This window comes from Megalobrama amblycephala, linkage group LG15 (genome assembly GCF_018812025.1).
Source record: "Megalobrama amblycephala isolate DHTTF-2021 linkage group LG15, ASM1881202v1, whole genome shotgun sequence".
Lineage (NCBI taxonomy): Eukaryota > Metazoa > Chordata > Actinopteri > Cypriniformes > Xenocyprididae > Megalobrama > Megalobrama amblycephala.
The window spans coordinates 24,298,531-24,318,697 of NC_063058.1; the positions used below are offsets into that span (position 1 = coordinate 24,298,531).

Sequence of the window (20,167 nt, forward strand, 5' to 3'; positions counted from 1 at the left end):
CCAAGGTTTCATTAACTATACATAACAGCTGAATATTTCAAACGTTTCTCCTTTGTGTGCGTCCTCCTTTGTATATTAAGGGGATTATGGGCTCATTTTCTCAAAAACATTGATTAATACTCACTTTGTTAATCAGTGTCTCTGGTGCTGTCCTTTTAATAGGGCTGGGACAATACATTGATTCTCAATGTTTGATACAGTGATTCTGGATCTGTTCTGATATTTTCTCTTTCAAATCGATTCTGAGCTTAGTTTTGAACAGCAGATTTAACTAGTTTTTAACCACACACTCATGCTCACGAAGAAGAGTGCTGGAGAGTGATCCTGCGCAGTGTTGCCAAGTCCACGGTTTTCCTGTGGAATTGGGCTACTTTTACAGTATTTCCGCAGGTTGTTTTTCATGTCCGTGGGTTGAAGCAACCACAATAACGTGATATTTTACCATGACCAAATTTTACCAGGGGAAAGGCGGATTTTACCCCCTGGAACCTGGTCACCTAGTTTTGAGTATCAATTGGGCGGTTTTGTTTTGAACACCTGGCAACACTGATCGTGTGTTCGGCTGAGTCATTTAAGTGGTTAAATATACTTTCAACTCGGCTCAGAAAGCTTTTATGAATTATTATTTTATGTTTAAGTGGTGTGTGTAAAGCAACTGGAAGAAAGCAGTGTTTCTAAAGCACGTAGTACCATCTACGGTTAAAAACTAAGCTCAGAATCATTTCAAGAGAGAATTGCGATATATCGAAAAAATATCAGAATCGTCTCAGATTCTTTGTATCACGAATTGAGAATTTATGTATAGTCCCAGCCCTACCTTTTAAAGGTGCCGTAGAACATCTTTTTAAAAGATGTAATATAAGTCTAAGGTGTCCCCTGAATGTGTCTGTGAAGTTTCAGCTCAAAATACCCCATAGATTTTTTTTATTCATTTTTTTAATTGCCTATTTTGGGGCATCATTAAATATGTGCCGATTCAGGCTGCGCGGCCCCTTTAAATCTCGTGCTTCCCTCCCCCGGAACTCGCGCTTACCTTAACCAGCATAAACAAAGTTCACACAGCTAATATAACCCTCAAAATTGTTCTTTACAAAGTGTTCGTCATGCAGCATGTCTAATCGCATAAGTATGGTATTTATTTGGATGTTTACAAAGATAACATTACACACTGTTGGAGAGATTTATAAAGAATGAAGTTGTGTTTATGAATTATACAGACTGCAAGTGTTTAAAAAATGAAAATAATGACAGTCCGTGAATTTAGTAATAAACGATGGTAACTTTAACCACATTTAACAGTACATTAGCAACATGCTAACGAATCATTTAGAAAGGCAGTTTACAAATATCACTAAAAATATCATGATATCATGGATCATGTTAGTTATTATTGCTCCATCTGCCATTTTTCGCTATTATTCTTGTTTGCTTACCTAGTCTGATGATTCAGCTGTGCACAGATCCAGACGTTAATACTGGCTGCCCTTGTCTAATGCCTTGAACATGGGCTGGCATATGCAAATATTGGGGTCATACATATTAATGATCCCGACTGTTAAATAACAGTCGGTGTTATGTTGAGATTCGCCTGTTCTTCGGAGGTCTTTTAAACAAATGAGATTTACATAAGAAGGAGGAAACAATGGTGTTTGAGACTCACTGTATGTCATTTCCATGTACTGAACTCTTGTTATTCAACTATGCCAAGGTAAATTAAATTTTTGATTCTAGGGCACCTTTAAGATCCAATTCAACCATATGAATAAGCAAAAATTACTTTAGTTAAACATTTTTTTTTAAGAGAGTTAGTAAGAGAGAGAGAGAGTTTAAGTTAGAGAGTTAAACTTTCTTCTTCTGCAATCCAGAATGGCAGCACAGCTGACAGGTTTATTTGAGCTGCGCCCTCTACTGCTGTGTTTTTACATTTCATTCAGCCTGAGGCTTATTCATTTCACTTTTGGTGTGAAAGATAAATAGATAGAAAACAAAAACAAAGATACTGCTGTTTTCATTCATAATGCAAATGATAAATAGGTCAAATAAATAGGCTACTAAAATAAAAAACTTGTTCTTATAAGCCAAGTAAGAATTTTCTTGTTTCCGCGGGGAACATAAAAACATCACGGCATTCTTGGATTAAGACCCTCTCAGAGATTTAATTAGCTGAGCTATGCTAATCACAGTCTTGTGGCCACTGAAAAATACATTAAACACACACCTGCTATGACAACACCCAGACAGCGCAAACAAAGAGAGAATGCGAATGTGAGTCTTTATAGAGAACATTCAGTGCCGACATGCCAACCAGGGGAATTTATACAACCTGCACTATAGTTACAGCTGTGAGAAACATTAACATTCTCATATTCTCAAAAACATGTTGGTGTGGGTCCATTATCAACCTACTTTCTGGCTTGATTGGAGAGAAATAGAACTGCGACACTTGCATTGTTCTGAAACTATTATTTCATTTAGGTTCATGCTGAAAAAGAATGTGTTTTCAGGACTATATACCTGACTGGATGTGTGTTTGTTCATTCAAATATATAAGAATTGAATTAAATATCTACATATTTAAAAATAAACAAACTATCCAAAATTAAATAGGTTAAATTTGCTGAAAAGTATATTTGAAAATAGTATCATAATTAAAGCCAATTTAAAAAATGCACACGCACGGCCATGTCATTGAATTTCACACACGCAGATATGTCATTGTAATAGACGCAAATGAAAGGACTGATAATGTTAATTACAGCAGCAAGGTGACACGGCGGCTCTTGCTGAAGACTGCAGTCATCGCTTTAATCAGGGAGAGATCATCAACCGAGCGAGGTCAAACAGAGAAACCACACGTGAGTTCAGACATATAATCTGATCAACTCTCCATCTCCATCCCTCTCATACTCAGTTGTTTTTCACTCTTTTTTTAATGTATTAAATTAATTTTTTTGGAATATGTTCTGTAATTTGTATTATATAATATATAAAATGTTTTATAAAGTAGTATTTTATTTTATTTTATTTTATTTTATTTTCCACATATAAAAGAAGATCTTACCAGACTCATACAGAATAAAGGATGTCAATGATGACAAAATGTCAACATTTTGAACTATCCCTTTAAAGGGTTATTTCACCCCAAAAATGAAGATTCTGTCATTTATTAGTCACCCTCATGTTGTTCCACACCTGTAAGACCTTCATTCATTTTCAGAACACAAATTAAGATATTTTTTTTTATAAAATCCAATGGCTCAGTGAGGCCTCTGTTCGCCTTATTCACCTCGAACGTTCTAAGGAGCTTGAGGGGGTACACCTACCACTTCCGGGAATTCTCGCGTTGCGATTTCTCTTAGCGGCAATGGCGCGGCACTGCTGTGTTCCCCAGTGCTCCTCACACAGGAAAAAAAAATCCAACAGTGGACAAACCTTTCGCCGTTTTCCAGAGGATAAGGGACTACGTCGAGAGTGGATAAAAAATATCAGAAGGCATCCTGGTCACTGGCATAAAGTTGGTTTGACGTCAGACGTTTGATATTCGCAAATTTAAGGACTGTCTCTAAAGTTACATCCGACATTGGTATGCACGATTCTAACTTCAATAACATTTGAAGGGAAGAATTAACAGCCATAAAACCAGCTGTAAAGTGTTAATCTACATGTCAGCTATGATGCACACCTTTTATATTTTTAATATTTATTAAAATAAACTGTCAAATTATGTGTAAATATGGTTATTTTTCACTGCTGTATATACGCTCATACATAAATATGCCATAAATTAATGCTCAATAACATAGGAAGAGAAGAATTAACAGCCATAAAACCAGCTGTAAAGTGTTAATCTACATGTCAGCTATGATGCACACCTTTTATATTTTTAATATTTATTAAAATAAACTGTCAAATCATGTGTAAATATGGCTATTTTTCACTACTGTATATACGCTCATACATAAATATGCCATAATTTAATGCTCAATAACATGAAGAGAAGAATTAACAGCCATAAAACCAGCTGTAAAGTGTTAATCTACATGTCAGCTATGATGCACACCTTTTATATTTTTAATATTTATTAAAATAAACAGTCAAATCATATGTAAAAATGGCAAGATTCGTAGTCGTTTCCATTGCTGCTACTGATTGATAGTACTGTATCGGAGTCCAACTTACAGGTTTGTGTACCCCTCAACGGCGTTCGAGTTTTCAAAATGGCCGCCAGGTGAATAAGGCGAATTGCCAGCAAGTTAATGCCCAGAAAGCTACTAAAGACGTATTTAAAACAGTTTATGTGAGTACAGTGGATCAACCTTAATATATTTAACACTATCTAGTGATGGGCGATTTCAAAACACTGCTTCGAAGCTTTACAAATCTTTTGTTTCGAATCAGTGGTTCGGAGCGTGTATCAAACTGCCAAAGTCACATGATTTCAGTAAACGAGGCTTCATTACGTCATAAGTGTTTTGACATTTCAACCGTTCACCACTGGGGGGCGTGACTTTGGTAGTTTGATACACGCTCCGAATTGAAACAAAAGATTCGTAAATCTTCGAAGCTTCATGAAGCAGTGTTTTGAAATCGCACATCACTAGATATTGTTGAATAAAGTCGTTATTTTTTTATTTGTTTTTGGTGCACAAAAAGTATTCTTGTCGCTTCCTAACATTAAGTTTGAACCACTGTAGTCACATGAACTGTTTTAAATGTGTCTTTAGTAGCTTTCTGAGCATCTGAAATTGTTAATTATCTTGCTCTCAATGGAGGCCTCACGGATTTGATCAAAAATAGCTTAATTTGTGTTCTGAAGATGAACGAAGGTCTTAAGGCAGGAACACACCAAGCCAACGCCGACGAACTAGTGGTGATGAAAGCAGACTGAGGGGTTGGCTCACGTCGGCAGCATCTGTGTCCAAAGTTGCCCTGACGCACCAAACCAACACTCGACAAGTAGCACGTCAGTTCCTGCGCCTGTGTAAGATGAAATACCTGTCCGAACCAGCCAGGTGGCAGTAGCTGAACAGCCAATCAGACATGTCGAATCGTCCGAAAAAAAGCAGACGAGGACCAACTTCAGTGCGGAACACACTGAGAAAACTCAGTCGGCCGACCGTTGGCTTGGTGTGTTCCTGCCTTTACGGGTGTCGAACAACATGAGGGTGACTAAATAATGACAGAATTTTCATTTTTGGGTGAACTAAGCCTTTAACAGTCGTGGTGACTATGGACTTATATTTTTATATTATGCTGGTTATACTGCATATTATGTCATTAATTATATATATATAATTTTGTTCCACTGAATCAAATAACAGTATATTGGCTTTGGACGCACTGTGTCTGTGTGCCTCATCATTTTCCAATTGACGTTTGTGACTCATATCTGACTCTGCCATGCCCGCACCTCGACTGTGAACAGCTGGCTCCGGAGGCGACACGGGTCGGGCCCCTTGATTGGATTGCATTAACTGGATTGAGGTGGTGTTGTGGCCCGCCCGGGTCTGTGTTAAATTGCAATATGAGGATAAGTGATGGGCCCAAGTAAATCAAAGTGAAAGGACCCCTTCTCCCCTAAATACGTGGCTTGGCTGACTTCAAATCTTTTGTGTGGGATTTAAACCATACTGTTTTCATCTCGGCAAACTCTGTATCCTGTCATCACGTGGTTTTCCCTCTTCTAAATAAATAATGGGACTTCATAGGATAGCGGTGGGCTACTTTTATGGAATGCCATGAGGATCAGATGGACAAATGATTATTCCTGGAGTGAAATCACTTTGTTTTTGGCCTTCTGACTTTTTTTATTATCTTGAGAAAAGTCTTGCTCAGCAGATCACAAAATAAAGGAGAAATAAATTTGCCTTGTTATTTGAGGAAAAAATTGTTCAGTAGATTTGTGTGCAAATTTAAATAAAACGTAAGACCTAGAAAATGAATCAATTCAGTGAGTCATTACACATAAATGGTGTTTATTTGTCACCACACTGCTATAAAGATGTAATCTGAAGAAATGATCACTAAACTAATCTAATTTAAGTCACTAAAATGAATCAAAAACTGCACTACTTCCTTCAAGAAAGCGTTTGATTAGACAAAACTATTTAAATGCATACGTTTAGCAGTAAACTAGCATGTAGTTTCAAAGCTAACACACCTAAAAGCCACACACAACAAATGCTTTCTTAGGGGTTTTTTAATAGCTTTGTTGTAGTTATTTTTTGTGTAGCTTTGCTACTTCTAGTGTCGCTACTTTTGAAGTAGCTTGGCTATTGTTTAGCAATTTGCTAACTTTCTGAAGCTAGCAAATAGCTAAACAATAACAAGCTAATAGAAAATAGCTCCAGTTAAAGGCTCTTGTTCAGGCAGCGTCCTGGCACCTGGACAATATATGTTGAAATAAGAACAGCTGGAAAAAATGTTAAACAAGCAAAGAGCACCAGTTTTTTTGAAGCTACAGCTACCTAGTCGTTCTGACATTTCTCTGAAGTGCCTTTCTTCGCACAGTCTCAATTTGTTAAATTGTGCATGTGTCTATTTAATTCATTATTCATGTGGCCTTGCTATTAGAATCCTGCTTTTTTTACAGGCGCAATTGTGTATGAAAACACTGTAATGGAAGATGGATCTCTTTTGGACATCATGCTGTGTGTAATGTATGAATTTCCAATTTTTTTCCCCATTTTGAATCACATATTGAGTTGTTAGGAGACTGTGAAGTGTTCAGTTAGAGACGCTATGGTGAAACTCAGACGTGTACTTCATGTTGTGAAGTCTCCAGTAGAGAAAACACTCTGTCTGCAGATGTTGTGAATGTAGTTTTGTTGCTTGTTCTGTTTGTGAACATTTGCAAAAACCACCAACTCTCACTCACAGAAGACGTGTACTGTTCGACTGTACATCTAGTCACCGATAATGCCAATGCAATTTCGGTTGTAAGTGTCACAAGTGCTGTCCATCCCAGAAAATCACTTAATAGCCAATTTCATGCAAGAACGGTGAGGAACGAAATACAGAGTTAATACTAAAGAAGAGAACAGGAGAGTCCAGAGAGAGAGAGAGAAACAGGTTTGGCTCTAGTCACACCTCATGGGCCTGTGATAAGGTACGAAGTAATAACTCGTCTTCTATGAGTTTTTCCTAAGCAAAATCATCTACATTCCCTCCAATGTAGTTTACAGGTGTCTGTAGCATCTTGTTTTATTTCACCAATGGCATAAATCTGGTCTAGATTGCAGTTTATAGAACGACCCACTTAAAAGTTACGGAAAAAAACGAAACTGGCGCCGCGTTCGTTCCGTAAGTAGAATAGGGAAGGCGTAGAACATTCAGCGTAAGCGTTATGAAGAATGCGGAAGCGGAAAGTACGTTCAAGGCGATATTTTGTTTATAAAGCATAAACGGTTGTATTTTTGTCGAAAATGACCAATCGATTCGCTAGATAAGACCCTTATTACTCATCTGGTATCGTTTAAAGCCCTTGAAGCTGCACTGAAACTGTAATTTTGACCTTCAATCTGTTGGTAGGCATTGAAATCCACTGTAAGGAGAAAAATCCTAGAATGTTTTCCTCAAAAACCTTCATTTCTTTTCGACTGACGAAAGAAAGACATGAACATCTTGGATGACATGGAGGTGAGTAAATTTATCAGGAAAAGTGTATTTAAAAGTGGACTAATCCTTTAACTACTACAAATAATTTCTGTCATTTCGGCGAGTCTGATTAAAAACAAACTACTCTTACGAACTGGTTCTTTGTAGTGAAGGAATCAGAAAAGTACAGTTCGAAGCAGTCTGATTCTCAAGCAAATGACTCTTATGAACTGGTTCTTTGTAGTGTAGTTTTTGTGTGCTGTATGCATCAGATAGACGTTGATAGACTCTGAATGGTCCTTGCCACATCACAGACTCCAGAAAACACCAAAGTTATTCAGTAATAAGCTTTTACAGACACAAAAACTTGCAGTTGAACAATTGCCTCAAGCTAAAAAAGCCTTTTCCCTCCTGTTTCTTGTTGATGTTTCTAATATGTAAACATCATGTTTTACTGAAACAGTAGTAGCATATATGTTTTTAAGTGTTATTTGGAGCAGTTTAAATGGTTTTAACTGAATGTTGGGAAAAACGGTTCTGTCTTTGTAGACTTGCATCATCACATGGGATAAAACCCAGCTCTTCAGAAACCTACAGATCTTTCCATTTGGCTCTAAACAGAATTAGCTTCCACGCTAAACTAGTGTCAACACCAGTGCTTGAGACTGCCACAGTCTAAAACAACATCAAAATGTGACTCCACAACAGCACATACTTCTTGCATATTAACAACACAATTGTAAAAAGGACACAAGCGGTTATTGTCATTTTGCTAACACCAAACTGATCAAAGCGTTTCGCCTTTAGCATGAGTGCTAGCTGCTTCAGATCTGTTGCTCTTTTATCTTTTCAGCGTTTATATGAAGTCAGACAGAATTTTTCCCCACTCTCTTGCCCAATATGGAATTCTACTGTAGAAGATTATTTTAACTTTTTTTTGGATGACTGGATAGAAGCTGTTAATTAACTCAGAATTAGTAACAAAATGGTGGCGTTTTATGCTATCAGCTTTTTACCGCCATCAAAGAAAATGTGTTTTGATGAGTATTTTAGGATCTGAATGATAAAATATTTGATGTGTTTAGCAATGACCTAGACCTGTATGCAAAGTCTTTTTTGTTTTGCATTGAAGTAAAAATGAATGCCAGGATTAATCACTTATATTCTTTTATTCACACTGAAAGGCTTTTTCAGTATAATCACAAGACAGCTACATAAATCTTTAATGAATATGACTTCAATTTAGGTGATTTATACAACAAAAAGAGGTTATTAATTGAATATAGGCCTACTTTCTAGTTTAACACCCTGCTTGGCTGTTGGTTCTGTGCATTGTGTCATTTACAGGATCACGGTTAGTAAGTCAGGTTAGTAACTAAAAGATAATAAAATAACTGGAGATGAGAAGGAAATTTTCTGCATGCTGTTATCCAACCCATTTCTGCAAATTACATTACATTGCTTCTTGCATGTCTCGTGACTCTTTCAAAGTGAAATACGGAGCTATGTAGAACTAAAACAAGTAAACAGATTATTACAACGGGGCCACAATTTAGTAAAACAAGGGAATTAATTCTTATTCGTGGTCATGATATATTAGTAGCAGCAGCAATAACAACAGCGGAAGCAATTCCAGCAATAGCAGCAGCAATAACCAACAGCAGAAATAACAGCAGCAGCAATAACCACCACCACCACCACCACCAGCAGCAATAACAGCAGTAGCAGCAGCAATAACCAACAGCAGAAATAACAGCAGCAGCAATAACCACCACCACCACCACCAGCAATAACAGCAGTAGCAGCAGCAATAACCAACAACAGCAGCAATAACAGCAACAGCAATAACCAACAGCAGAAATAACAGCAGCAGCAGCAATAACCAACACCAGCAGCAGCAACAGCAGCAGCAGCAATAACCAACAGCAGAAGCAATAACAGCAACAGCAGCAGCAGCAACATCAATAACCAACAGCAGCAGCAATAACAGCAGTAGCAGCAGCAATAACCAACAACAGCAGCAATAACAGCAATAGCAGCCATAACCAACAGCAGAAGCAATAACAGCAACAGCAGCATCAATAACCAACAGCAGCAGCAATAAGAGCAGTAGCAGCAGCAATAACCAACAGCAGCAGCAATAACAGCAGTAGCAGCAATAACCAACAGCAGCAGCAATAACAGCCGTATCAGCAGCAGCAAGTAGCAGCAGCAATAATCAACAACAGCAGCAGCAATAATCAACAACAGCAGCAATAACTGTAGTAGCAGCAGCAATAACCGCAGTAGCAACAGCAGCAGCAATAACAGCAGTAGCAGCAACAACAGCAGTAGCAATAACCAACAGCAGCAATAACAGCCGTAGCAGCAGCAATAACCAACAGCAGCAATAACCACTAGCAGCAGCAGCAGCAGCAGCAATAACCAACAGCTGCAACAATAGCAGCAGCAACAGCAGCAGCAAGTAGCAGCAGCAGCAGCAGCAAGTAGCAGCAGCAACAGCAACAACAATAACCAACAACAGCAGCAATAACAGCAATAGCAGCAGCAATAACCAACAGCAGCAGCAAGTAGCAGCAGCAGCAGCAATAACCAACAGCAGCAGCAATAACCAACAGCAGCAGCAAGTAGCAGCAGCAAGTAGCAGCAGCAGCAGCAGCAATAACCAACAGCAGCAGCAAGTAGCAGCAGCAGCAGCAATAACCAACAACAGCAGCAAGTAGCAGCAGCAGCAGCAGCAATAACCAACAGCAGCAGCAAGTAGCAGCAATAACAGCAGTAACAGCAACAATAACCAACAACAGCAGCAATAACCAACAGCAGCAGCAAGTAGCAGCAGCAGCAGCAATAACCAACAGCAGCAGCAAGTAGCAGCAATAACAGCAGCAGCAGCAGCAATAACAGCAGTAGCAGCAGCAGCAGCAACAACAACAGTAGTAGCAGCAATAACCAACAGCAACAGCAATAACAGCAGCAGCAATAACCAATAATAGCAGCAAGTAGCAGCAGCAATAACCAACAGCAGCAGCAAGTAGCAGCAGCAATAACAGCAATAGCAGCAGCAATAACCAACAGCAGCAGCAAGTAGCAGCAGCAGTAACAGCAGCAGCAACAGCAGCAGCAATAACCAACAACAGCAGCAATAACAGCAGCGGCAGCAATAACCAACAGCAGCAATAACAGCAGTAGCAGCAGCAATAAACAACAGCAACAGTAATAACCAACAGCAGCAACAGCAGTAGCATCAACAATAGCAACGTAGCAGATCTATTCTGTCAAGACCAAACATGTCACCATATCCATTACCATGGCAAACACACCGAGAGTTGTCATGGCAGATTTTTTTTTTTTTTTTTTTTGTCCCATATGCGGGATCCGTAGTTAAATGTCCAGTGAGTGTTTAGGTTTATCCAAAACAGATGAATGCAAATCCGGTAACGTTGTGTTTTGAGGTCATAACATAGTATTATGCAAGGAACTGTGTGAAAATATGACTTAATTAATACATAGTCTGCCCTTGTAATCATAATTTGTTTTGGAAAGGAATAAAAGTTGTTGGGTGTTTTAATGCCACTAGTGTTCAGCTGGAAACTGCAGTGAATATATATGCATTTTTTTGCAGTTTTACATAATTGTAGGTAGAGGTTGTTTTACTGCTTCATTTCTTTCACTGAGCTCTAAGATAACAGTGTTTTTATACAACAAAATGCAAAGTTGTGGGAAAAGATCACGTACTGGACAGAGACTGTCCAAGGCTGTCTGGGATTTTTTTTTTTTTGAGGCAGGAACTGGCTCACGAGAGTGTATTGTGAACGAACAGAGGGATTTTTGTAGTAAAGCTACAGGGATTCATAAATTTCAGCTTCCATTTTTCCAAATCTCGGATTTGCTTGTTGTCAAGCATATCATCCCAGTGTAGATACATCCGTGTTATTCCTCCTAGTTTTTTGAAATTCAATGGGGTGTTCACTCGAATCTCTCTATAATTCATGGGACTTCGACCGTATATGCTGGGCGCTATTTATGTTTTTTTTTTTTTCTTCTTCTTCTTTTGGATGAAACGTCTCTCTCTCTCTGGAGTGGCAGACCCAAATGCCAGAAATGAAAAAAGTCGTTCGGTCACATTTCTCTCTCTCTCTCTCTCTCTCACTGCTCGTTGCTGGAGTGTGTGGTTTTGGAAAAAAAAAAAAAAAAATTGATTGTAAGCTCTGTCGTGACTACCTCTTGCCGGAGCTCTTGGACGGCCTGTGCAGTTGTAATTTCTCAGATGGCAGAATCTCATTTACTCCTGAGCGCGATGTGTATTTCAGAATGTGTGAAAACAAGGCACTCAACGCAGCTGAGAGAGGGGGCTGTCAGATGCCACTCAGGCCAGACTCAGAGCCCTCATCATCCCCTAGTGGATTAACACCTTCTGGCCTGGATCTGCGCCGTGCGGCTGGCCCTCTCATCTATCTCGTTCAGGCCTCCAGAGGAAAGCGAGTCCATGTTTCCGGCAATCCAAAGCAAGTATGTGTCTCCTGCAATCAAATGGACAGCTATCACAGTATGTTGTGCTTTTTTGAGGCAAGCATTACTATTAATATTGCTCATACTTGGGGTTAGGGGATTGTCCAAATAAGTATTAAAGGTGCCCTCGAATGAAAAATTGAATTTATCTTGGCATAGTTAAATAACAAGAGTTCAGTACATGGAAATGACATACAGTGAGTCTCAAACCCCATTGTTTCCTCCTTCTTATATAAATCTCATTTGTTTAAAAGACCTCCGAAGAACAGGCGAATCTCAACATAACACCGACTGTTACGTAACAGTCGGGGTGTACGCCCCCAATATTTGCATATGCCAGCCCACGTTTCCAACATTATAAAAGGCATTAGACAAGGGCATCCAGTATTAACGTCTGGATGTGCACAACCAAATCAACAGACTAGGTAAGCAAGCAAGAACAATAGTGAAAAATGGCAGATGGAGCAATAATAACTGACATGATCCATGATAACATGATATTTTTAGTGATATTTGTAAACTGTCTTTCTAAATGTTTCGTTAGCATGTTGCTAATGTACTGTTAAATGTGGTTAAAGTTACCATCGGTTATTACTGTATTCACAGAGACAATAGAGCCGTCGCTATTTTCATTTTTAAACACTTGCAGTCTGTATAATGCATAAACACAACTTCATTCTTTATAAATTTCTCCAACAGTGTAGCATTACCCGTTAGCCACGGAGCACTATCAAACTCATTCAAAATCAGAAGTAAACAATATAACAGTATACAGTACTCACATAATCCGATGCATGCATGCCGCATGCATGACGAACATTTTGTAAAGATCCATTTTGAGGGTTATATTAGCTGTGTAAACTGTGTTTATGCACTGTTTAAGGCAAGCGCGAGCTCTGTGGGCGGAGAGCACGGGATTTAAAGGGGCCGCAGCATAAAAGCGGTGCATTTATAATGATGCCCCAAAATAGGCAGTTAAAAAAATTTATTAAAAAAATCTATGGGGTATTTTGAGCTGAAACTTCACAGACACATTCAGGGGACACCTTAGACTTATATTACATCTTTTAAAAACATAATCTAGGGCACCTTTAAACTTTGATGATCTTGTCCTGCACAGTTTGTATTATGCACAGACCTATAGCAACCACACTCAAAAAAACAAAACAAAAAAACAACAACAACAAAAAAACATGTTTTCCAGTACAAATATGTATACAATCTTAAATCAAAAAATCAATCAATCAATCTTAAATCATTCAAATTCAAATATGTTTTTAATTCACTAAAAAGAACCGGTTCGCAAATCTCATTTGTTCGTGAATTGGATTATACTTATCTCCTTGTACTGTATGTTTCTGATTCACTAAAAAGTACCGGTTCAAAACATTTATTTGTTTGTGTATTGGACTACACTGGTTACACTGTATGTTTTTGATTCACTAAAAAGAACCAATTCATAAGAGTCGTTTGTTGGTGAATAAGACTGCACTGGTCACCTTGTATGTTTTTAAGACCTGGCTCATAAGAGTCATTTGTTTGTGAATTGGTTTACACTAGTTGGTTTACACTAGTTGGTTTTTGATTTACTGAAAAGAATCACTTCATAAGAGTCATATGTTCATGAATCAAATTACAATTCTCACACAGTATGTTTTTAATTTACTAAAAAGGTGAATTCATCTCATTTGTTCGTGAATTGGATTATACTTGTCACCTTGTATGTTTCTGATTCACTAAAAAGTACCAGTTCAAAAGATTTATTTGTTTGTGTATTGGACTACACTGGTTATGTTTCTGATTCACTAAAAAGAACCAGTTCCTAAGAGTTGTTTGTTGGTGAATCAGACTGAACTGGCCACCTTGTATGTTTTTAATTCACTAAAAAGAAGTGTTTCATAAGAGTCATATTTGTGAATTTGGACTAGACACTAGTTGCAGTGTACATTTTGGGGATTTTAAGAATGCATATACATACCCAGCCATAAAAAAATATGTGAACCGGACTCAAACCCGCAACACAGCTCACCTTGCCAGAGCATGTGCAAGAACTGTGTTATTTTCAAAGGTGGAATGAATCATGGCAGAGGGCTCTGGGCGGGCGATTTGTTGAGCTAATGGTGGGCGAGACATCACATTTTCATGTTTGCAGGTCCAATGCATCACAGAGGGCCACAAACATTCATCACAGTTCACATCTCCTCTGCAGACATTTGCAAAATCTGTGTTTACTCATTATGTCTAGGTTTTCAATTCTCTGTCAGTGAATATGGATTAGATAAGCTCTCTTTCTCTCTCTCCCCCCCTCAGCATGGAGCAAGCGAGCGCTTCCAGAGACCCGGACAGAAATTCGGTGTGAAATGCGAGGGCTGTCTGCGTGTGTGAGGGAGCTGACAGGATTTTAGGAGCGTGGAAATGGAAATAAGAAGCAGGCTTTGGATGTGCCCGGCTGCCATCCTGGAGGAAAGATTGGTGTCTGTCGCAACTGGCCCAATTTCAAAATTGCCACGTCCGTTTACTCTCCATCTTTATTTACACAAATCTGTTTTGTCACTCTCTCTTCACCATTTGCCTGGACAGATGCATTAAAACACTCAAAACAATCAAATCCGAAGCGGCCGGTCGAGATGGAGTTGATTGACGAATTGGCACGGCTTTCCCGGCAAACGTACTGTGAGACAATGAAAAGCGCTTGTTGTGGCTGGAACGAACCAAACCAGCTCATTGGATTTCAGAGGCAGAGTGTGATGAATAAATTGGACTATTAAATTCATCTGAATATAAATGTGATATATTTATCATAATATTTGTCTTATTTGATATAGTAGATCTTAATGTCATTTATCCAATGGAAGATTGTAGGGGAACATCACAGGAAACAATACAAGCAATCAGGACTTTAGGGAAACTACCGACTCACAACATTTTCTAGAAACATTTATTTGCCAGGCTTTATAGATTTGTTTTTTAGTTTTTATTTATGTTTTGCTGACTTGTAAGACCAGAGATAATAACTTATCCATTAGCAGCTCTGTATGTTGTGTGCCATATGTTATTGCAGCTAAAAATAGCAATTTTATGGCTAGTGTGTTCATAGACCACTGCAGCGATGACCTACATATGAGTGAATATCATGAAAAGGTCACATTTCTCCTGAAAATCAGAAGAAAAAAATAAGAAACTACATTTTCACAAAGAAAATGGATTTTTTTTTTTCATGACAATTATACACATTTCCGCTGTAAAACTGAGCTTTTTTTACCATCAATCTTAATTATTCTGATTAAATTCTCAGTCTACTATCAATAAATGATCTAATTTAAATCTGCATAATTAAAGGTAGCACAACAAATACTACCATGATGTATAAACAGTGTCATGAAAATATTTTCACAAGGTAAAGCATCTTAAAAATCCTAAAAATAGGCTGTGTTTTCATTTAAGAAAATATAATTATTTCTTATTTTCCCAGACACCTTATTTACAGTTTTTATGTAATTCACAAATCACATTTTAAAAAAATATGTAGACAATTTAAAAGAGGATTAAAAATCCTCAAACCATTCTGAATGGAGCATTGTTTGTGTAAATACAGTCAAATGGGGCACCTTGATCTCAAATGGAGCACTCTAGATTTTTAGAAAGGGCACCGCTGATCCAAAAGCCCCATGACGTAATCAGCCATTTTCAATCTATATATCCTCATAACATCTGGATAATATATGATGTCTACACATTTCATTTACACCCAGCAACAGAAATATGACTCTGTTAGACAGACAGAAATCCGATTGCATCCATCTAGCTTTAATCATGTTACATGCAAATCCGCAAGGTCTAATCTACTTTAGGAGCCACAAAAATTGTCACTATATGCATTTATATAATGTTAAATAGATCTTTATATAATTTAGGTACATTAGAACTAGTGAGAGACATTGGCAACATCAGAAACACTTGAACTCTTTGTAGCGTATTTCTCCCCATAGTGAACTCTCTTAAAATGGTATGGTCCTTAAAGGTTCTTTATTTATATTAATAGTTAGTGTAATGGAGGCCAGCTAGTAAAAAGCTGTGTAGGTAAACATCACCCCTTGGCCTCAAGAGGCGCACTAGTGAATTACACTACAGGGAAAACCCACCTGGTTTGAATCCTGCTAGGAGTGGGTGCGAGTAGGACCTGTTGCATTGGTGCGGTGACCCGGATGGGAGTGAGGTTTAGGAGGGTGAGTGTAGCAGGCTCAATAGGCGAACTAGCGACTGACACTACAGGGCTGAGGTCTTTAGATTCCTTCTTAGCACATCTGCCTCCCATGCTGGTTTGAATCCTGCTCGGAGCATGTACGGGTAGGACCTGTTGCATGGGTGCCGTGACCCGGATGGGAGTGAGGTTTAGGAGGGTGAGTGTAGCACCCTCAAGAGGCAAACTAGCGACTGACGCTACATAGCTGCAGTCTTTAGCATCCTTTTAGCGTGTCCACTTCTCATTCCCATGCCGGTGATGCCGTTTTGAATTCCGCTCAGAGCGGGTGCAAGTAGGATCTGTTACATTGGTGCCATGACCCGGATGGGTTTGAGGTTTAGGAGGGTGAGTGTAGTGGCCTCAATAAGCAAACTAGCAACTGATGCTACATAGATGCGGTCTTTAGCATACTTTTTAGCATGTCCACTTCCCAATCCCATGCTGGTGATGCTGTTTTGAATCCCGCTCGGAGCGGGTGCGAGTAGTACCTGTTACATTGGTGCCATGACCCGGATGGGATTGAGGTTTAGGAGGGTGAGTGTAGTGGCCTCAAGAGACAAACTAGCAACTGATGCTACATAGCTGCGGTCTTTAGCATACTTTTTAGCATGTCCACTTCCCAATCCCATGCTGGTGATGCTGTTTTGAATCCCGCTCGGAGCGGGTGCGAGTAGTACCTGTTACATTGGTGCCATGACCCGGATGGGATTGAGGTTTAGGAGGGTGAGTGTAGTGGCCTCAAGAGACAAACTAGCAACTGATGCTACATAGCTGCGGTCTTTAGCATACTTTTTAGCATGTCCACTTCCCAATCCCATGCTGGTGATGCTGTTTTGAATCCCGCTCGGAGCGGGTGCGAGTAGTACCTGTTACATTGGTGCCATGACCCGGATGGGATTGAGGTTTAGGAGGGTGAGTGTAGTGGCCTCAAGAGACAAACTAGCAACTGATGCTACATAGCTGCGGTCTTTAGCATCCTTTTTAGCATGTCCACTTCCCAATCCCATGCCGGTGAAGCTGTTTTGAACCCGCTCGGAGCAGGTGCGAGTAGTACCTGTTACATTGGTGCCATGATCCGGATGGGATTGAGGTTTAGGAGGGTGATTGTAGTGGCCTCAATAGGCAAACTAGCGACTGATGCTACATAGCTATGGTCTTTAGCATCCTTTTTTAGCGTGTCCACTTCCCATTCCCATGCCGGTGATGCCATTTTGAATCCTGCTCGGAGCGGGTGCGAGTAGGACCTGTTACATTGGTGCCATGACCCAGAAGGGATTGAGGTTTAGGAGGGTGATTGTAGTGGCCTCAATAGGCAAACTAGCGACTGATGCTACATAGCTACGGTCTTTAGCATCCTTTTTTAGCGTGTCCACTTCCCATTCCCATGCCGGTGATGCCATTTTGAATCCTGCTCCGAACCGGGTGCGAGTAGGACCTGTTACATTGGTGCCATGACCCGGATAGGATTGAGGTTTAGGAGGGTGAGTGTAGTGGCCTCAAGAGGCAAACTAGCAACTGAAGCTACATAGCTGCGGTCTTTAGCTTCCTTTTTAGTGTGTCCACTTCCCATTCTCATGCCGGTGACGTAGGTTTGAATCCCGCTCAGGGGTATGTTTCCCAAAGCGAACTATGGTCACAAATTCTGTCGCTACCAATAGAGTTCAATGGGACTTACGACCATAGTTGACTAACAATGCTTTCGGGAAACGCACCCCTGAGCGGGTGCGAGTAGGAACAGTTGCATTGATACTGTGACCCGGATGGGAGTGAGGTTTAGGAGGGTGAGTGTAGCAGGCTCAAGATGTGACTGACGCTACAAGGCTGCAGTCTTTAGTATCCTTGTTAGCGTGGCCGCCTCCCATTCCTATGCCGGTGATAACGGTTTGAATCCCACTTGGAGTAGGTCCTGTTACATTGGTGCCGTGACCCAGATGAGAGTGAGGTTTAAAAGGGTGAGTGTAATGGAGGCCAGCTAGTAAAGAGCTGTGCAGGTAAACCTCACTACCCTGGCCTCAAGAGGTGCATTAGCCTGACACTAGAGGCTGCGGTCTTAAGCGTCCTTGATTGCATGCCCATCTCTCATGCTGATTTCCCTTCCGAAAGCAGCATGTCAAAAATATAATCATATCTAGCAACTCATTTTTGTATGCATGTGTGTACGAAAAACCCCTCTTGCCTTCTGTTGATTAAAAGTAAAATTTGGCTCAGCCTTCATTCTGCACCTAATCGCAGAAGTGAATTATTGCGGAGCGTAATAAACCTCCAAAAGCATTGCCTTTGTTCCTCTTATCAGCTCAGTTAAGCAATTTACCTACACATTCTCTCTCTATAATCACCACTAGGCTGCAATTATGCAGTTCTAGAAGTTTCTGAAGAGGATTGTAAAGAGAGTAGATGTCATCAGATACAGCCTGAGAAATAAAGACTCGAGTGTGCATGCTTAAACATTTAAGATGAAATATGTTAAGCAGGATATTAATAGGCTTGCATGCAATTATATTAACTACATCTTTTCATAGTGTCATAGTGACTCTTAAGATCTTATTCAGATTTTCATTTATTGACATCAGTGTTATTTTAGCTTATCATTGAGATACTATTATAGTTTTTATTAATATTTTGAATTAAATTTCATGTATATTTTCCATTTTCATTTTAATTTCAGTTAGAGTAATTTTGTTGAAGTTTTTTTTTTATTAAAAATGTCAATTTTTTTTTATTGTTTTTGTACAAGTTAAACTGAATGAAAATGGGAAATGTGGCCTTGGCGACAAGCTGAAATAAATAGTTTTCTATGTTTTATTTTAAATATATATATATATATTTTTTATGGTTTTAGTTTCAGTTATAATAATAGCAACCCTGATGCACATTTAGTAGTTCGTTGACTATAGGTAAAACTTTTCCATCTGATGCAATATAGTTTCACAATCTTGAAGTAATTCCTCAGTTTTCATGCTTTAATGCAGGAAAAAATCTCCCCCGTAACTCTTCCACCCACAGAGCTGCAGTCTGAGCTTCAGCGGTAACAAACTTTATCACTGCTTTCATATACAGCACTTTGGCTGCCAGCCGGCCCGTATCAGTACAGATTTGTGTATCCGTTGATTCATGTTGGTAGATTTCTGCTGGACTGAGTGGGGCTTCAGTAGCCGCCGGGGGCCTGAAAGAAACAGCAGGTGGGCTGGAGCTTTTAGCGGCCTGCATTTCAGCCACAAACACCGGTCACAGTGACTCTAATCTGTTTATTTGGTGGACTATTACTCTGGTAAATAATCTACTTGTGTGTGTGTGTGTGTGTGTGTGTTGTGTGTGTTTGACAATTAGTCATATTAATTACGATGAAAAGTGGGCGACTTGTTCTGTTCTCTCTTGTTGTTCTTTTTATGTTCTTGTTGTTATTTTATCTTCTCAGTGGGCTTGTTGTGGTTAATGGTTCCAGGAAAAATAAAAATTGCTGCAGAGAAGGGTGAAAAACATGGAGGATGAGTTTAAAAGATTTACCTGATATTCCTGTGTTTTTACTGGAGCATCGGTACAGTATGTGTGTTGAAAGTCACTGTAAAAATGTTTGAATTTTAACTGAAAAATAGTCTTAAAATGCTACAGTAAAAATAACTATTAACTGGTTAAACAGTTGACTTATTGTTAAAGATTATATACTGCATGATTTAACAAGAGAATACATGTATCTTTTTTTACTGTAAAATAAGGTAAAATTGTTTAGTATTAGTAAAAAGTATAAATTACCAACGTTTAAGGTGAAAATCTGTTTTACATTTCGAGTTTTACAAATCTAGGTTTTGTTTAATTTTTAAT

The 20,167-nt window shown here is 39.1% G+C and overlaps 1 long non-coding RNA gene across 2 annotated transcripts in view; it reads left to right on the forward strand.

Annotated features, from left to right (window-relative positions):
* The window catches only part of LOC125247695, a 58,045-nt gene extending 38,118 nt beyond the window's left edge, over positions 1-19,927 (forward strand). Inside the window, exons 3-4 of one of the 2 annotated variants that reach the window (XR_007180147.1) lie at positions 11,907-12,105; positions 14,416-19,927. This is a non-coding gene — a long non-coding RNA (uncharacterized LOC125247695). Of the gene's footprint in view, positions 1-2,758; positions 2,856-5,321; positions 6,187-11,906; positions 12,106-14,415 lie in introns of those variants that run through there. The other variant, XR_007180146.1, reaches the window with a different exon arrangement.
* Positions 19,928-20,167: the final 240 nt, after the last annotated feature.